Raw genomic sequence first — 19664 nt, 5'->3', positions numbered from 1 at the left:
GGAATGTAGTTGTAGACAGTGTATTAAAAAATGAGCACAGCTGTGTTTTGATAATGCTTTATTTATGAACACTGAAATTTGAATTTCATATAATTTTTACATGTCACAAAATATTCTTCTTTTCTTTTCTTTGAGCCATTTAAAAGTATAAAGACCAGTCTTAATTTGCAAGGTATACAAAAGCAGATGGTAACCTGGAAGGTTTGCCCTGTGAACCATGGTTTGCCAAACCCTGTGCTAGGCTGTTGCTCTCTCTGCCCTGTTCTACCTATCACTGTTATTTCTACCTTTTAGAAAGTTTTCATAATCTCTAGTATGTTGATGCTTTTCACTCCCTTTTAGTGACCTAAGGGTCAACCTTTCATTCTACCCAGGCCTTCAATGGATTGGATGAGGTCCACGCACATTAGGGAGGGCAATCTGCTTTACTTAATCTGAGGATCCAAATGTTAATCTCATCCAAATACACCCTCACAGTAACACCCAGAATAATGTTTGATCAAATATCTTGACACTGCATGGCCCAGTCAAGTTGATACATAGAATTAACCATCATTCTCACATAGCTGGTAAATGATAGAGCTAGGATTCACAACCGTGATGAGCTGTCTGATGACAAAATTCAAGCTTATTTACAATTTGTACCTGGACCCAAACTCAGCATTAGTATCCTAAAGGTAGCCTTTTATTTAGCCAGTTTATGGATATTTGAGTAAGGAATGAGGCATATTTGTCTTGATAAAATGAGTAAATTCATAGTAACCAGGATGGTTCGAGATTGTGATATGAAACAACAAGTAGTAAGTGAGACATACTTAACACAGAGGTGAATGATTTTGAGTTTCAGAAGACCTGTCTTAATCTTGTGAAAGAGAAATTAGACCCCTTTGTTTCTCCAAAGCATAGAAATTTCAGTTTCAACTCATATTAAAGAACTTTTTATCAGAGTTGTCCAGCACTGAAACAAGATTTTTAATCATTTAAATATAATTGCTTTTAAAAATCTTTAGAATTTTAAGGCCATGTTTTTACCTTTTATATTTTTTCATTCCCCAAAATGCAAAGTTAAAAAAAAAATTAAAGACCATTTTGTACTATAATTTTACCATTCTCCAGAGTGAAAGATTTGAAATTAATTTTGTAGTCTGTTTGGTATTCTAAGTTTATTTTAAAAAAATTTAAAAAGCAGCTCATGTTTCCTTTTTCTATTAACTTTTCCTAAATGAACTCACATGGAATTAATGAATTACTATCATATATGATGATCATTTTCTCTCATTGAGCATTGGAATATGTTCATTTTAGAGCTTATCAGTAGCTCAGTCTTGATTCTCTAGTTGAAGTAGTTATGTCAGCCTTTGCATCTGGCTCAAGGTCTTGGGTCCTTTTTCCATAGGAAAAATCTTTTTGTGATAAAAATATACGTAAGATTTATTATTGTAATCATTTTTAAGTGTACAATTCAATGGCATTAGGTATATTTATGATGTGTAAACATTGCCACTATATTTTTCCAGAGCTTTTTCATCATCCCAAAGGGAAATGCTTTACCCATTGAGCAATAACCTTCCCACTCCATCACCGCAGCCTCTGGTACCTCTATTCTACTTCCTGTCTCTATGAATTTGCCTATCTAGGTACCTCACATAAGTGAAATTGTATAATATTTGTTCTTTGTTAGCATTTGCATAGTGTTTTTCACTTAGTATAGTGTTTTGCAAAGTTCATCCATCTTGTATCATGTGTCAGAACTTCATTCCTTTTTATGGCTGAATAGTATTCCATTGTACGTATATAGCACATTTTGTTTATCCATACATCTGTTGATAGACACTTGTTCTGTTTCCATCTTTTGCCTATTGTGTATACTGGTGTAATGAACATCAGAGTACAAGTATCTGTTAGAATTCCTTTAGGTATAACCAAGAGTAGAATTGCTGCAGCATATGTTTAACTTTGTAAGGATCTACCAAAGTGTTTTCCACAGTGGCTTAACCATTTTGCATTCCCACCAGCAGTACAGAGAGGTTCCATTTTCTCCAAATCCTCAGCAACTTTTGTTCTTTCTTTCTTTATTGGATAATAGCTGTTCTAATGAGTTTGAAGTGGTATCTCATTGTGGTTTTGATTTGCATTTTCCTAATGATTTGTGATGTTAGCATCTTTTGCAATCTAGGTATGCTGAGAATTTTCCAAATCATCAAGTACTGATTTCTTTTTGCTTAACTTCCTCAGTTTATCTCCTTTTATCCTTTTTCATTCCTCAATTTATCTCCTTTCTCTCACATTTTACCATAATTAGCAAGGAGAAACCAGTAAATGCCTTCAACATTTTGCTTGGAAATGTCAACTAAACATTCAGGCTCATCACTTACAAGTTCTACTTTTCACCCAACATTAGAACACATGTCAGTTTTGCTACATTGTAACAAAGACTGCCTTCCCTCTAGTGTTCAATAACATCTCTCATTCCCTTCTTGAGACTTCACCAGAAGTCCAGTTAATGTTCATATTTCTGTAACATTCTGTTCCTGACAAATAAGTGTATTCTCTAAGATGATACAAGTGTTCTCAGCCATCCTGTTCACTTCCTTCTGAGCATTCACCAGAATCTCCTTAACGTCTCTTATTTCTATTGGGTTGGCCAAAAAGTTTGTCCGGGTTTTTATGTACCATTTTATGGAAAAGCCTGAATGAACTTTTTGGTCAATCCAATATCAGATGGCTCTTCAAGGCAATCTACCAATAGTCTCTTCAGTCATTATTATTTTTCTTAAATTTTTTGTTATCTGTTACAGCAACACCCCACTTCCTGGTACCAAAATCTTTTTAATTTCCTGGGAATTCCATAACGAATTACCACAAACTTGGTGGCTTAAAGCAACAGAAGTTTACTTCGTTACAGTTTCCAGGGCCAGAAATCCAAAATTATGGTGTCAACAGAAGTATGTTTGTTCCAACAGCTCTAGAGGAGGATCCTTCCCTGCCTCCTGCAGCTTCTGGTGGCTCCTGTCTTTCTTTGGCTGTGGCAGCATAACTTCAATGTCTGCCTTCATTTTCACATTGTCTTTTTCTCTGTGTCTCTGTGTGTCCTTTTCGGTCTCCTTTGAGGACATTCTCATTGTATTTAGGGCCCACCCTAATCTAATATGATCTCATATTGATCCTTACCTTGATTATATCTGCAAAGATCCAGTATTACAATAAGGTCACATTCTGAGGTTCCAAGTGGACATGAGTTTGGGGGAAAGGGAGAACACTACTCAACCCACTATAGTCTCTTTTTAGGTAATTATATTATAAATGTTATATAATTATTTATAATTTTTAAAACTCAAAGTTTTGCATAATATTTTGTTGTGAGATTATTTCACCATACGCTAATACTGTTAATGTTAATATTCATATTAGAAAGTGCCAAATAGGGAAATCACTTTTCTTTTTAGACTTTATAATACATATTAGAAGTATGGGGTTCTTTAATGCGTCTTTGCTTTTTGATGAGGATATTGTACACATGGGCATACACACACATGAATAAAGCAAAGTTCTGTTAACTTAAAGTTTGTTACTCAGTATTTATTCACACCATATAGTGAGATCCTAAATCACCTCTCAAATTGAATAGAAGGAGTGTGTGATTAGATTTTCTTGAGATTTGGGGTGTTTTAAGACTGACTCCAGGGACTTCCCTGGTGGTCCAGTGGTAAAGAATTCGCCTTTACAATGCAGGGGACGTGGGTTCGATCTCTGGTCAGGGAACTAAGATCCCACATGCAGCCAGGCAACTAAGCCCACACACCACAACTACTGAACTCACGTGCCTCAACTAGAGAGCCTGTGTGCCACAAACTACAGAGCCCACATGCTCTGGAGCCCACGCACCACAACCAGAGAGAGAAAACCCACATGCCACAACTAGAGAGAGAAAACCCACACACCACAACTAGAGAGAAGCCCATGCGCCTCAATGAAAGATCCTGCATGCCTCAACGAAGATCCTGCGTGCCGCAACTAAAGACCCAACGCAGCCAAAAATAAATAAATAATAAATAAATCTTTAAAAAAAAAAAAAGACTGGCTCCAAAATGTTTAGTGAGTTCTTCAAATATTTCAGTAACTCAGAGGAAAAAATATTTTTATGAGTAGCAGCAATATAATTTAAGTATATTTAGTTGAGTGTTCTAAACAGGTGGGATTATTAAGATCAAGCACAGTGCCTGTAAGTGGATGAAAGAGTATATTTAAGCACAATTATTGTTACAGAAAAAACAAAAAAGAAAAAATCAACCCTCACTTTTAAGGGTCCTAAGAGAAAAGGGAAGAAAGATGTTAGGGTCATAAAGAGTGAGATTAAATAAAACAAAAATTGGGGTTGAAACAGAAATGCATTATAAAGGAGAGGGAAGGTAGATTGGCAAAAATGAGGAAGTATCAGAAAAGTGAAATGTACAAAAGCAAAGGCAAGAAATAGGATGGGGAAGACTTTAAGGAGAGCAAAAAATAAGAAATAATGCTATGACTAGCTTAGCATTAAAGGGTAAAAGATGAATATATCAGAGTTTCTTTCAAATTAAGTCAAATTAATGATGATTATTAGAGAGTAACTGTAGTCTTGATATCATACACTTAAGTCAAGCTTCTCATGCCATTTTCCCTGTAGAAAATAGTAGGAACCATTTTATGTATTATTCATTAAATTGCAAGTAAATATATTATTTATGTTATATTGACATGTGATATTATATATTACACAAACTTTTATTATATATGTTATTTATATTATATACATTTCAAGGTAAATATTCATATGTTATCTTCTTTTAATGGCAAAAATTTGGTTTTTGGTGTAAACGATGAAACTTTGCATGTAAACACATATAAAGCAAACTGTTGAATGTTTCACGTAACAGTGGTGATACATCATTTCCTCAGTCATAAGAACTGACATGAGTTATTATTGTTGAATATGAGGCAGGTTTTGACATCCAGGAGAATATCAAACATAATATGTTTTGCCTTTGACGTATTATGACTGGTCACAGTTTTTCTACAATATCAGGTGCATTCCTCATATTCAGTAAATATCACACTAATCAGGCTTAACATATCAGCATTACAAACTACTTCTCTGCTGCCTTTGTATTCTTAAAACTAAAACTAACCCTAGATATTCATTCATGCTGACCTGTAGAAATGAATGTTATATCCTCTCTATTACCTGCAAATTGTTTAGAAGGATTTGATATATCATAACTGTATATGGTTGGCTTATCAACTCCTTTAAGTCCTTGACCACAGTTTTCTCTAGGTTGATTGATGTATTATGTCACCCATTTACTTTCTTCTACTTAAATTCTCTGGTAAACAAAGGACTTTAATATTCTGCTTTTTAAAATCATTTTATCCGAAGTGTCATTGAATATCTGAATTCAGAATCCTATTGATCCAATAAGGAAGATGCACCTTAACAGCTGAGAGACACTTGGTCATATTATATACTACTTCAACTAAATATGGCTGAAAGAAGCCTTTACTTAATATAATTTTGATTTCCTGCTTTAGGAATCCTGAAACCATGGATCACCTATATATGCTTTGAGACATGCTTTAGATGTTTTTTCTGGAAGCCCTGCAATTGCCCTAAAAATTGAATGTATCATTGAAAAGACCTATGGTAAGTGGGTTTTTTTCCTTCTTTTTCTTCTGTCGGTTTCATGTTGTGGTTAAGTCTTACGAATGTTGTAATGCTGCTCCCTGCTGGACATAGTATAATTTTTTAAAGTTGGCACTTAATAGATGGGCAAATAACTGGTTAGCTGGACCCACTATAGAGGGGAATCCTTGCCTGCATTCACAAAAAAACAACAGTATACAACCAAAGCAGCTCTGTTTTCATAATGGGTGATACCCATTATGTTGATATCTGAAGCCTGATGAAAGTGCTGATAGTCTTGTTTCTAAGTTTTATTGTCTGCTTCCTGTTTAGTGGCATCTAAAAGTTGTAACAAACATACATTGAAGGGTGCTTGTAGGTGATGTAACTTTTAGGATTTCCTAAATTATATGTGTGTGTATATGTTTGTAATCTGTCCGATTATTATTATTATCTCGTTTGTAATCATTTAAATTCCCTTTGTGTTTTTCCAAAGGAACTATTTAAAACATCTTTAGTATAATTTAAATTAGACACTGTTGGATCTATTTTGAGTGAGTTACCCTACATTACATTTTATACAGTGGACTTTAAGTGTAACTTGTTTTGTATATCCATCCTGTAATCTAGTGGTTATGTTTTCTAGTGCACACAGTGAACCATTCTTACACGGAGTGACATTGCATTGGATCTCAAGTGTCATATTTGTGTCCATCCTATTATGAACCCTCATACTGAATGCAAACACAGGTGTTCCTAAAATTGTTTTAAAATGTGTGAGAGTTAAAAGTTTTTCTTCCTACTTTTGAGCTAAATTATTATATATTTTTTGGAGTGCAGCCTGCATAAAATTAATATCTGGGTGTAATATAGATTTATTTTGAAAGTAAGCATACATTTTATTGAAAAGAAGAAAAAGCAACAGGCACAACATTGAGCTAAGCAAAAATTTAACAAAATAACTGATCTTATACTCTTTAATGACCTGGTACTTTTTTTGTGGCCATTTGAAAAGCCTGTAAAATCTGTTCTTTATAAAGATTCTGGAGAATTAGGCATAGTAACTTATTTCTTTATTATTAAAATATTGCAATAAAAATTAGAAATGTAGACCAAGAAAATAAAATTGTTAGCAAAAAAGAGGAGCCCTTTCTTCCTTCTCTTTCAGAATATATTTTTTCAGAAAGTATATCATTTTAAATATTTTTATTATGAAATATAACACTATATAGAAACATAAAATGAATAAGTATAAAGCAGACATTCAGTAACCATAGATCATTACTGACATACCAGAAGCTCTTGGTATAATCTTCCTTTTCCTTAGAGGTAACCAATGTCCTGATTTTTGTGATAACTAGATAATTCTCTATATAATTTTATCACTTTTATGTGTATTCCTCAGCAGTGTGTTCACATTTTGCCTCTTTTTAATCTTTATGGACTCATATGTATTCTTTTTTTGGATAAACTTTTTTGTATTTTTGTTGGAAATGTTTTTGTTATTTTTAAGGGGAAGGGTATGAAGAAATAGAGAGCTTAAGGTAAAGTCAGAGGGCTGACTTCACTGTACTAAAGAGCTTAGGGACAGGAGGAGTTGTAAGGAATTTAGATGTAGCTGCAATCAGAATGGGATCAAGATGCCTGGGGACAAGTTTGTAGCCTTTCAGGGTAAGTGAGAGGCTGGAAAGATCGCTAGGAAAGGACAGCATTCTTGAGGAAAGTGTATAGGCTAGGCATGGAAAGCATTATGCTGATGGAACCTATCACAGTGCTGTCAGAGAATAATGGGGGAAGTCAGGTGAGTTATCTAGTCTGCACTGCCTCCAGGTCTCCAAACCTGATGCTGTCACAGTCCTCACAGGGTATCTCTTGGAACGAGTCTGGGGCAGAAGCTCAGAGCCCCTTCTCAGTAGGGATGGAGGGGACCCTGCTGCTGCCACTGTCACTGCTCAGCCTCCTCCACTGCATTGCAAATGGTAGAGGAAATTCCCAGCAACGTGGCTCAGGCCTTGCAGCAGCATCATGGAGGTTCAGCTGGATGAGCTCCCTGAGTACTTTCTTTGGGCCAAGTACTTGAAAGTCACAACTCATGGAGTAGATCCTGTAGAGTGTGACTTTGATGTTCAGGCCAAAGAGGTCTCAAGGGTTTTGCTTGTATATGTTCAAGGTAATGAGGGCGATGTCCTTGCTGTGCTTGGGCTTCTCCCAGCCTAGGCCATATGATAGCACCTACTCCTGCTGGGGCTCCAACTCTGCTTGAACTCCAGCATCATCAGGCATGTATCCTCTTCCAACAATTGGAAGAAGTCCTTGCAGTCCACAGAGGTCCCATCCTTGTCTATCACCAGTGTTAACCACAGGGTCTCCAGTGCTTTGTCTGGTAGTTCCTGGCAGGTGGCAGCTGTGATCACAGACACAGAAAGGTGGCTAGAGTGGTGGAGCTGGGGTCCAGACCCTACAGCCAGTCTTGGAGCTCATATTGGATCCTGACTGAGCTTGGAGACTGTGACGACCTTTGTACTTCCCTTTGGGTTGGTGCTAGATTGCTGCAGTGTGACACTGCTGCAGCTGTGGGGTGCTCCTGTGGGGTAGCATGGGACGCAGATGGGCCTACTGGTGAGCCCCATTGTCTGGAATCATATGCATTCTTTCTTCCTTTACCCAGCATTATGTTTTGAAGGTCATCTACATAGTTGCATGTAGTTTTATTTTATTCATTTTCATTATCATGTGTTATTCCTTTGGAATGAATATGACAGAATTCATCCATTCTGTTTTTGGTGGGTGTTTGGGTTCTTTCTGGTGTTTGGCTATTATAATTAACATTTCCATGAACGTTCTTTTACATATCATATGTTGATTTTTATGTGTCAAGTGGGAAAATGTCATATATTTTCAGGTTAAAGATAATTGATTATAGTGGTATTTTAAATTAATTTAAATGAGTACATGAGGAAGTTGTTGTATCCTGAGAGTGACACATATTAAGTGTTGGAAAAGATTCTGAAGTGATCATAATTTCTTTACTGTAGGCCTTAAATATATGGTAGAGTGCCATGTAACTTGTGACAGTTTAAAAATAGTATATGTGTAGTAGATATACAGATATAGGACCTAATGTAGTAACTCTTTGTTTTACTTTATTAGCACTTTGATTCCATTTACTATTATATCATGTTTTCTATAACTTCTTCACTTTACTGATGAAGAAAATAAGGAGAGCTAAAGAGATTGAGTGAATTGCACAAGGTTGGAGCCAGAAACCAGACCAAACTGTCTACTTAGTGGCAGTCACAATTTAAAGAAAACAAAGTGAAAAGTGAAATCAGGATATATTCTTGAGTGTGTCCAGCCATTGAAGTGGAGAATTTGCATGACTAGCTTTCAGAAATTATCAGGTATTCTTTTGACTCTTAACCAAGAAGTGGCCTTGCACAGAGAATTGTATGTTTAAAGGCCCCCAAAATGTTACTGCACTTTATTACAATTCATCTTCTGAAAGGCAACTGTGGTATATTCTAACTTTGAGAATCTTACTTAGAGTAATTCCTCATTCATTGGCCTGTTATTAACAAGTGGTGTACTATTTCCTCATCTGTTAATTTTGTGAATAATTGAATCTTATTCTTTTGTGTGCCAAAGTTTATTTCATATGAATATTTTTTTATAAAATGTTTTTGAAATATAAAATGTACCCTTCTGTCTTTTTAAACAGAACAAATTGAGTATAATGTAAGTTGTTTTTGTTTTTGTTTTTTTTGATGGGTCAGAGTTGTTATTGTGAACATTAGTCATTTCACAGAATTTATGTGATTTCCTCAGAGACCGTTAGGCTGTCTAGGACCGTTTTCCTAAATTGTCTTAGACTGATAACTTTTATGTCCTGGGTGCTGCTTACGATGTGGTTTTTTTGTTGTTGTTTTGTTTTACCTTTGTTAGGTAATTCTTGTTTTTTGCTCTCAGTGCATTATATTAACTCTAATGTAAAAAATCAGCATTTACCTAACATATTCATTGGTTAGGTGAGAGCTTAAGTATGGTCTGCCCCATCTACTGATTAAGGGCATAGAAAGTAAATTTAAAATTTACTTTGGGGTCAGCAACTTGTCTTACTGCTTTGTTCCAAGAGACTGAGATTATCTTACAACTGATTTCTGGATGATTGAAATGCAGCCTAGATTTGCATGTATCAATACTATGGTATCCTTATTTGGGGAATAAAAATTATCATGTACATATTTTCTTATAAAACAGTGATATTGAAACTGGATTAACTTAAGGATTCCTTAAATAGGAAGTCCAATGAGCTTAAGTGGTTGTTTTTAATGATAAGATATTTGACAGGATGGACTTCGAAATAAAAACAATGTATTAGGTGACATTGCCTATTGAAAATGTCAGTCATAAAGATTAAACTACCTTTGAAATGATAGCTTTGTAAAGGAAAATATAGAAGTAACATAGATTTGGTTTCCAGAAAACATTTAAGTGCTTCAGGAAAACATTCATTTAAAAGTGAAATGCATTTGACTGCTTTCCCAATTATAAAGTACTGAATGTGAATTTAAAGGAAAAAAATTGGGATGGGGGGTGTATATTTGTTTTTAAATGAAAGGAGATCTCGGGAAGAGAGATAGACAGTTGCTATCCCAGCACATTAGGCATCAATATGATGATTTCCTACATCAGCGATATTTTTCCAACTTGAAAACTAAGTCAGCAATTTTACATATGCATTTGGGGACAAATAAACAAAGAACTTCATATAGTTTTTTCCAATGAGAACATCTTTGAGAATTGCCTAATGAACAAAATATCTTAGAGGCCCAAAGAGAAGAATAGCTTTTTCTGGTATACATCTGAGATGTATATGTGGTGGAAGCAAAATGACACAGCCCCCACAGAAGAAAAATTAGCAATTTCTAGAGAAAGACCAATGCATTTACACACTTGTCTCAACCAATTCTGGGAATTTATTACAGATATACTTACGTACTTATAAAATAACATATGCAGGGCTTCCCTGGTGGCGCGGTGGTTGAGAGTCTGCCTGCCGATGCAGGGGAAACGGGTTCGTGCCCCAGTCCGGGAAGATCCCACGTGCCGCGGAGCGGCTGGGCCCGTGAGCCATGGCCGCTGAGCCTGCGCGTCTGGAGCCTGTGCTCCGCAACGGGAGAGGCCACAACAGTGAGAGGCCCGCATACCCGCAAACAAAACAAAACAAAACAAAACATATGCATAAAAGTTTTCATTGTAGCTTCTTTTGTAGCAGCAAAAGATTGGAAACATCCCTACTATCTATCAGTAGGGTACTGGTTGAATGAACTCTGGCATAGCTGTACAGTGAAGTACTCTACAGCTGTAAAAATAGAAAGGTTGTTCTCTATATGAAGATTTGGAAAGTTTTCAAGCATACATTGTTATTTGAAAAGAGCAAAGTTCAAGCAGAGTGTATAGTAAACTACTTTTTGTGTAAAGGAGGAGAGGCATAAGATATATTCATAATTGCTTATATTTGCATAAAGAAAATCTGGACAGGTATACAAAATCTAAATCTTGTATGTGGATGGGTAAGGAAAACAAAGTAGATGGGGCTTTTACTGTATATCTTTTAGATTGTTTTTAATTTTTGAATATGTGACTATGTTACTAGTTAAAAATAGTTTTGTTTTATTTGTTAGTCAAATGAGAGAGAGAAAGAAAGGGATAAACCTACTATATTTCCCACAGAATTAGCCAGTTTTGTTCCTTTATCCCCAGAGCCAGGGAGATAGTAAGAACTGAATAAATATTTATTATACAAGTAAAATGTGAACTATACAATCATTAGGTGATCTCTTTTAGCTTCTTTCTTTTTTTTTTTTATAATTTATTTTTGGCTGCGCTGGGTCTTTGTTGCTGTGCGCGGGCTTTCTCTAGTTGCAGAGAGTGAGGGCTACTCTTTGTTGTGGTGCACGGGCTTCTCATTGCAGTGGCTTCTCTTGTTGCAGAGCACAGGCTCTAGGCACACAGGCTTCAGTAGTTGTGGCACATGAGCTCAGTAGTTGTGGCTCGTGGGCTCTAGAGCGCAGGCTCAGTAGTTGTGGCTCATGGGCTTAGTTGCTCCACGGCATGTGGGATCTTCCCAGACCAGGGCTCGAACCCGTGTCCCCTGCATTGGCAGGTAGATTCTTAACCATTGTGCCACCAGGGAAGCCCTTAGCTTATTTCTTAAAATATCTTTTCAATATGAGAAAAACAGTGTTGTAAATCGTGTGTTGGTTCCAGTATAGAAGTAAGGGAAAATATTTAAGTGGGAAATGAGATGTAAATTGTCAAATTATCATGAAGTTTCGTTTAATTTATAGGATATTGATATTAAAGAATTATATTTTAACTTCACTGAAAAGTAAAATAAATGTTTTCAAAAGATTCCCATTAAATTAGGTAATAAGCTTTCATAATAAATAAAAGCTTATGAAATTTGAGGGCAATGGGGAAAACGGCAAACATATTCTTTATACTGCCTTATCTTCTGTGCTACTTTAGTTTCTCACATAAGGGCAATTTTTCAGTACTGAGACTATTTTAGAAGCTCTGTTATAATAGCGGCACCAGCAGCTACTCTGACACAAAGGCCAGTTATCTCTGAAAATATGGTATTGTAGCTTGGGAGCTGGGGAATATAATAGGGTGAATAGCTGTTGCTCCTCCATTTATAAGAGTTCAGGAACTTATCTTACCTATTGGTTTGAAAAATTGATTATTCAAATAAGTAGTATAAGAACCTTTAGTTTTCACCTTTAGGTTATACATACATTAGTTGTTCCTAAATTTCTTATGACAAGGATTTTGACTACCTTTGTATATCTGTATTTGTGTGCAAAATTGCATTTTTAAAGAAAGCTATATATATGGAAAAGTGTACATATTATAAGTGGATGGCTCAATGAATTTTTTAGAAGCCAAATACAATTATGCAAACAGCACCCAGATACGAAAAAGAACATTATCAGCACTCTAGAAGACACCTTCATGCTCTCTTCCAGCCACTGTCTCCCTCCCTGCACAAGGATTACCACTGCCTTGACTTTTAATAGCATAGATTAGTTTTGCTTGGTTTTGTATTTTATGTATAGAATTATACAGTATAATTTTTTTATGTCTGGTTTCCTTTGTTCAACATTATGTCTTGAGATTCAACTACATTGTTGCATGTAGTTGTAATCTGTTCATTTTCATTGCTGCATTCTATTATATGACTATATCACAACTATTTTTTATCTATTCTGTTAATGGACATTTGGGTGATTTCCATATAATAAATATAAACATTCTAATACATATCTCCTGATTAATATATTTATGGGTTTCTGCTGAGCATATGTCTAGGAGCAAAATTACTGGATCATAAGTACGTTTATTTCCAGCTTTAATCAAAATTGCCAGTTTTCTGAAATGGTTGTACTAATTTACGTTCATATGAGAGTTCAAGTTGCTCTGCGTCTTTGCTAACGCTCCCTTTTCGCCATCTTTTTCATCTTTCAATTCTGGTGGGTATAAAGTAGTAAATCATTATACTGTTTTAATTTCTAGTTCCCTGATGATTGATGAAATTGAGCACTTTTTCATATGTATATTGACTATTTGTTATTCTCTTTTGTGAAGTGCCTGTTCACTTCTTTTGCCCATTTTTTTGTTGGGCTGCCTTTTTCTTTGATTTGTAGGAGCTCTTTATATATTCAGAATATGAGTCCTTCATTTTTTTAGGTATTGCAAATATTTCTCCAACTCTGAGGTTTGCCTTTTCAATCTATTAATAGTGCTTTTGATGAACAGAAGTTTATGCCTTTAAAGTAGTCTAGTTTGTCATTTATGTTTAGTGCTTTTACATCTTACTTAAGAAATAATTGTCTATGCCAAGGATGTTCTGTGTTCTGTGTTTTTCTCTAAAAGTGTTGTAATTTTACCTTTTGCATCCGTAATTTTTAGCCTGTATTCTCACGTTAGGCAGTTTTGCTTCTCTTTTTAGACTCAAACTATGTCTCTAGACAGAAAAACAAAGTGGACTTTTGTAAATGAACATAATTATGTACCACCTACAAAATACCCCCTTAAGAAAATAGTGTGTAATCTGTGTTTACCTTACCTGCAGCTTTAATGTACTACTTTATTTATTTGTTTGTCTTTAAGGAAAGTTTACTAGAAAATCCAGGAAAGAATTTCTGGGGTGGGAAAATGTTATGATTTTCAATATTTTTAACAATTCTAGTATTCATAAAAATGTTTATCCATGAAATTTTGTGAAGTATTTACAGACGTAATTCCAGTTACCTCATTTGGGTATAGTTTACGCTGTTAAAGTTTAGGATATTTAATTGAGGAGAAAAATTAGGTTTTAACTTTTGTCATCAAAGCGATATGAATGCTATCTATTATATTTGCAAATTATTTTTATAAGCTTCTTTTTTTCTAAACATCTTTTTTGGGGTATAATTGCTTTACAATGATGTGTTAGTTTCTGCTTTATAACAAAGTAAATCAGCTATACATATATATATATCCCCATATCTCCTCCCTCTTGCATCTCCCTCCTACCGTCCCCATCTCACCCCTCTAGGTGGTCACAAAGCACTGAGCTGATCTCCCTGTGCTATGCGGCTGCTTCCTACTATATAAGCTTCTTTTTAATTATTTTGATTTTAAATAGGATTTCTTGTGAGCATCCATTTGTGTACAAGTTAACATTCATAAGCCCTTCAGTGATACTTTTTATTATTCAAAAATATTTTAGGTATTTGTTCTATGTGCTATTATTTATATTGCAGCAAAGTGTTTTTATATACCCTGGTATTTTAGTTTTTATCTTGTCAATAATGTTTATTGTTAACTTCATGACTATTGTATTACTTAATTTTACATTTATATTTCATGAGAGTAATTGCCTATTTAAAAATATATTTTGTCTTTGATCACAGTGCTGAAATTAAAGAAAGGTGATTGTACTTGACTCTTAACTAAGCACCTAGATATTTTTCACTTGTCATCTTCATTTTTTAGTTTAAAGCATAACATTAAATATAATTTTCTACTGGCTTTTATTTTAATTCATGCATTTGAAAACTGAAATTCAGATAAAAGATATTTTCAAAATAAATTCAGCATATTATTTATGAGTGGAGCAACACATTAGCATTGGGTTCACAATAGATCATATCGCTTTTATTCCATCTTACAAGCTTAGCAGCACAAACAGAATAATCAACATATTATTTGGCTGTCATCTGCTGAACAGAAACCAGAGATCACAAGGAGGTTTTCCCTAGCTGTGGTGATGGCCTTTTTGTTCCAAGCCTCCATCTGGGAGGGCCATGGTGTGTTATCATATGGAACGCGGGGTTTTCTGTAATCTGCTTAGCTGCACTGCAGTTTGAATCTTCATTCCATGTTTGTGTAATTTATAATTTTAATGAGACCATGGCTCTTGTGGGCTTTGAAATATATTAAAAGCTCTTTTGTGCATATGCTTTTGTTCTTGCTTAATAGGCTCAGTGTATTTAAAACTGATGAATTTTTATTCATGAATTTGGATGTCTGGGGATTAGCTTAGACTGAATATCATTGCACTCATATATTGATGACTAGAAAGTTTTTTATTGTTATTATTTTGGGGGTTTTTTTGTGTCTATGTGTGTCTATGTCTGTGTGATACTTGTAACCAGAAAAGAAAAGAACTTAATTTTAAAAGGATAGGAAAAAGTGACATGGCTGGGTCATGAAGAATTGATTTAGAGTTTACCCATCTTATTTATTGATACTCATATTTCATCTTTAGTCTTAGTATTTTAGATACATATTATGAAGGAATAATTATGAAAAAGCAACTTTTAAATGAGTTAATACCTTACATACTATTGTTTATATTGAAATAATATTCCAATGTGTGACAAAGATAGACTGTGTGTTTTAATTGTATGATATCAATTGTCTGTGGTCATACTAAATCAGCCATTAACTTTCTTGAATTAAATTAGGTATATGTTTTATACTTTAACTATTTACAGTTTGCCTTGTTTCTGTAAAACACTTTTTATTAATGGACTATTTTTTCTTTACCTACATTGATGAAATGATGAGGAGAATAATGAAAAAGCAGTTTTCTAGTAATTTATAAAATTGATCTTTTAAATTTTGCTAAAATTCTGAAATATACTAAATGCTTCAAATCTCTATTATAGTTATTACTTAAAATGTAGTTTTAAAATTTGAATATAAACAATTATATAGCACCTTAGGCAAAAATCACAGCCCTGTCTAGATCCAGACTTTTTTGAAGTTGCTGTTTATTGGACTCATTGAGGGATAACACCTTACTAGTCTTTTATGAAGTTGCCCAAGCTGTTTTTTCTAAAAACCTTTGTTTACTGGGTTAAAGCATTTTTGTAACTATAAAACATTCTTTTTTGGTACATGTTGGTCATTGATTTGGCTGGTCCCTTCTTCTCCCCCACTACCCTTAAGCTAGAGATATGAAATAGAAAATAAATGACAACATTTTGTTTTTCTTTACTAGGCTTTTCTATCAGATTTGATACTGGAATGTTTGTTTTTCCATAATAACCCTCTGCTTTAGTGTTTTTATTAGTAGTACAATTTCAGTTAGCTTAGGAGTATGTTATTGAAATTGTATGATCTGCTAGAGCAGTGCTGTTCCAGAGAAATATAATGCAAGTCATATATATATATTATTTAACCCATTAGATCCAAAATATTATCTTTTCAATATGTAATTAATACAAAATATTTTATTCTCTTTTTGTACTGTCTTCAGAGTCCAGTGTATATTTTATACTTACAGTACATCTCAATTTGGACTAGTCACATTTCAAGTGCTCGATAGCCATATGTAGCTAATGGCTACCTTATTGAACAGTGTAGCTCTAGAGTATTACATATAAAAATCATAACAGAAATGTGTATTTTTTCATTCTTCATTAATTTTCTTGTAATATTCTAATAAAGATAATCAAACAGTATTCATGTTCTATAAAGTTGAAATTACATATAGTGTTTTTTATAGCTCTAGCACTAATAATATTGGTGCCTGATTTATACACAAAATCAGAATTATGTTACCTGACTCTGAGTATTTATCAGATATTATGGAGCTATGCTTACAGGTATTGTGATGATAAGGAGATAATAATGGCCAACGTAATGGATGTAGTATGTTCCTCAACAATTGTGGGCAAATCAGACTTGTCAAATAAGTCATATTTCAGGTATACCGAGCATCTTAATTTTATAAGAATCCCATGGCAAATCTTGATACTTCTTTTTTTCTTTAAAGTTGAGAACTCCTTCTTCTCACATTCTTAGAATTTTTCTGGATAGGTATTTGGGTGAATGAATATGAATCTCTTTTTTCATATATGTTTGCTTAGAGTTGGTACAGTTTTCATTTTCTTGGAAGAAAACTAAACATAAAGTATTGTTTTTTAAATATTTCTAGGATTCCATACATTTTAAATGCTCTGTATATATATAAATATAAGGAGAGGTTACTTCACTGTGTACTTTAAAAGTATACAGTTAAGAATTATAAAACTTTGAATTACAATTGATTTGAATTTATTCAAATATTTTAAAGTATAAAATGATCAAGATGATTTGTATAAAACACTGCTACTGTAACTACTTTATAAAAAAGTAGAGGCCTTATTATATGTAACTGACCTTCTTGTTCATGTATGGTTTAGGGAGAAAATCCTGTTTGTGAAACCTCTGAATAATTCACATTTTCTAAATTTTGAGGGAAATGAACTAATTTTTGTGTAATCTAACTTTTATGTAGATATTGGCTGATGCCTGTTGTATTCTTTTACTCACTTAAATTTTTATTGACTTCTCTTTGTGACTTATACATTTAAAGTGTTGGCACAAAATGTTGAACTATTCTTTAAACAATGCCTCTAGTTTCTTGGAGATGATAAATCCATCCATTGATTTCCTAATTTTATTATGTACACAGTCAATTGTAATCCAAGATTACAGCAAACAAGATGTTAATTTCTAGCCATAATCTATGTACATTTCAATTACAGAGCATGATTGTTCTAGAAGCACAGAATGAAAAGGAATAACATTTGTGCTATCCTCACCGGAGCTGTCAATAAAAGATGTAATAGGGGATTTAGGAATCTGGAAATGGCCAACTAATTTATGTGAATCTATTTTATTTCAGCTAGAAAGACCAAGCTCTTTTTCGTCTGCACTGCATATTGCAGAGCACAGGCTGTCTATAGAAAACCAGGCGGCTGCATATGGATAGTCCCTTGATATCATTCACTTGCTGTGTAATCTTATTATGCAAAGTTCTAATCTTCACCTAGAATGAATGCCTCTGGGTCAGAATATAGTCATATCAGGGTTTTTGAGGTCATGTTTTGTGATCCTTAGCTTATTCTTCTAAGTAGGGCTGGGATTTAAATGGTATTCCCCAGACGCCAGCAGATAGACAGCAGAACCTGCTGCCTTTTTGGAAGACAAGACCAACATGAGGTCCCTAGTAGGATTAAACTTGATTTGTAGCTGTAGGATTTTTTAACAGATGTATTATTGGACAGGGAATAGGGGGCCACCAGCACAGCAAAATTGAATCACGACTGGCATTCTCAGGGAGTTTGCTGTCTGCTAAAGCAGCAGCTGCATGTGGATTTGACTTCTTTCAGGTGAAGCGACTTCCAGTCATTTGGAAAGGATGGGATGAAAAGGAACCTTGGTGATAATTTTGATGTCTGCAAGATTTAGTACCAGTGTAATGGGATTATCCGTAACACCTTCACTGCAGAAAAAGCCACCTGGCACTATAACTGGCAGCAACTGAGAACTAATCCTTTCCCATCTCTTGGATGTCATTCATGAAGCTCAAAGCGATTTCTATCCTGCTAACTATGATTAATTTTATAAACAACAACCAAAAAAATCAGGTGATCAAGGCAAAGAATATGCTTTTTTATTATTTAAAATATGTTGCCTTATTATAAGCTATATGACTCAAAATTATGGAAGACATATATAGACTATAAACTATGTATGACTTAAAATGTATTAAAATGTTCAAATAGAAAAGTTGATTATTGTCTTTTATACTTTTTCTAGTTTGGTGATACAATGTGTTTGCTATTGATAAAGATTTATATTTGACATTAAATATTAAAGACTTTGGTGTTCTTCTAGATATGAGGCCATTATCAATAAATCCTACTGTCTATAGGTGTAAGGAATTGGAGTAATTTGTTTTGTCATATGTTTTACCTGTTTTATGACTGCTTCAATTCCTGCTGATTAAATATTTTTAGTGAATAAAATGTTTAATGATACCAAAATATATCGACATATACTTTTGATAATTAAGGAAATGCTGACTCAAACTGCTGATAAAAAAGCCTCTTTGTGAAAGTGTATGATCTTATGTAAAAGTCATAAAATAGTTTATATCAATACTGAATGACTATTTTTTAAAATCAGAAATTCTTAGTCAAAGTTTTCCTTTAGCAGATGGGGGTTTAGTTACTTGCTCTAGAATCATGTATTAGTTAATTGAGGTTTTCTTTTTTTAAGCATTTTATTTCAACCAAAAACTTTATCAACTACTTTGTTTAGAGGTGTTAATTATTTTAATATTCTTTTCTTACATGGTCCAGAATAAACTGAGAGAAAATGAAGTGAAATTATCCCATCAGTCACCCAAACAGTATGCAACATAACTGCCAAGACTGGAAAAGATAATTAGTGTTGTCAGTGTTATGATCCTGGAATACTTTTAAAATATTTATTCATAGGACTTGATTTTTATCTTCTTATGTTTTTTGATTTAGTAGCTTTATATTTGAAAAAATAGATTATAAAACGTTAATCTTAATGTTTTTAAACTTAAAAATCTTAAATATAGGTGACTAAAGTCTTTTTGAAATTATAAGAATAACTGAAATATAATCATCCATTATGCATAATATATTGATTT

At 33.9% G+C, this 19664-nt stretch overlaps 1 protein-coding gene and 1 pseudogene across 4 annotated transcripts in view; one reads left to right on the top strand and one right to left on the bottom strand.

Moving 5' to 3' along the window:
- Window positions 1-19664, top strand: part of IMMP1L (inner mitochondrial membrane peptidase subunit 1) — a 74313-nt gene that overhangs the window by 12864 nt on the left and 41785 nt on the right. For all 3 annotated transcript variants that reach the window (XM_082659866.1, XM_082659867.1, XM_082659868.1), the window contains one exon: window positions 5566-5677. The gene's annotated coding sequence lies outside the window, so the exon portion shown is untranslated. The remainder of the gene's footprint in view (window positions 1-5565; window positions 5678-19664) is intronic.
- On the bottom strand, window positions 7602-8286 carry LOC309826129 (lipid transferase CIDEB-like; annotated as a pseudogene). Its single transcript has 2 exons — window positions 8274-8286; window positions 7602-8184 (listed from the first exon to the last, which is right to left on the bottom strand). The product of its transcript is annotated as a lipid transferase CIDEB-like (transcript).

Source organism: Grampus griseus (assembly GCF_964374135.1).
Source record: "Grampus griseus genome assembly, chromosome: 8".
NCBI lineage: Eukaryota > Metazoa > Chordata > Mammalia > Artiodactyla > Delphinidae > Grampus > Grampus griseus.
The sequence above is the reverse complement of the archived record's forward strand: the minus strand, read 5'-3'. Positions and strand labels throughout refer to the sequence as shown.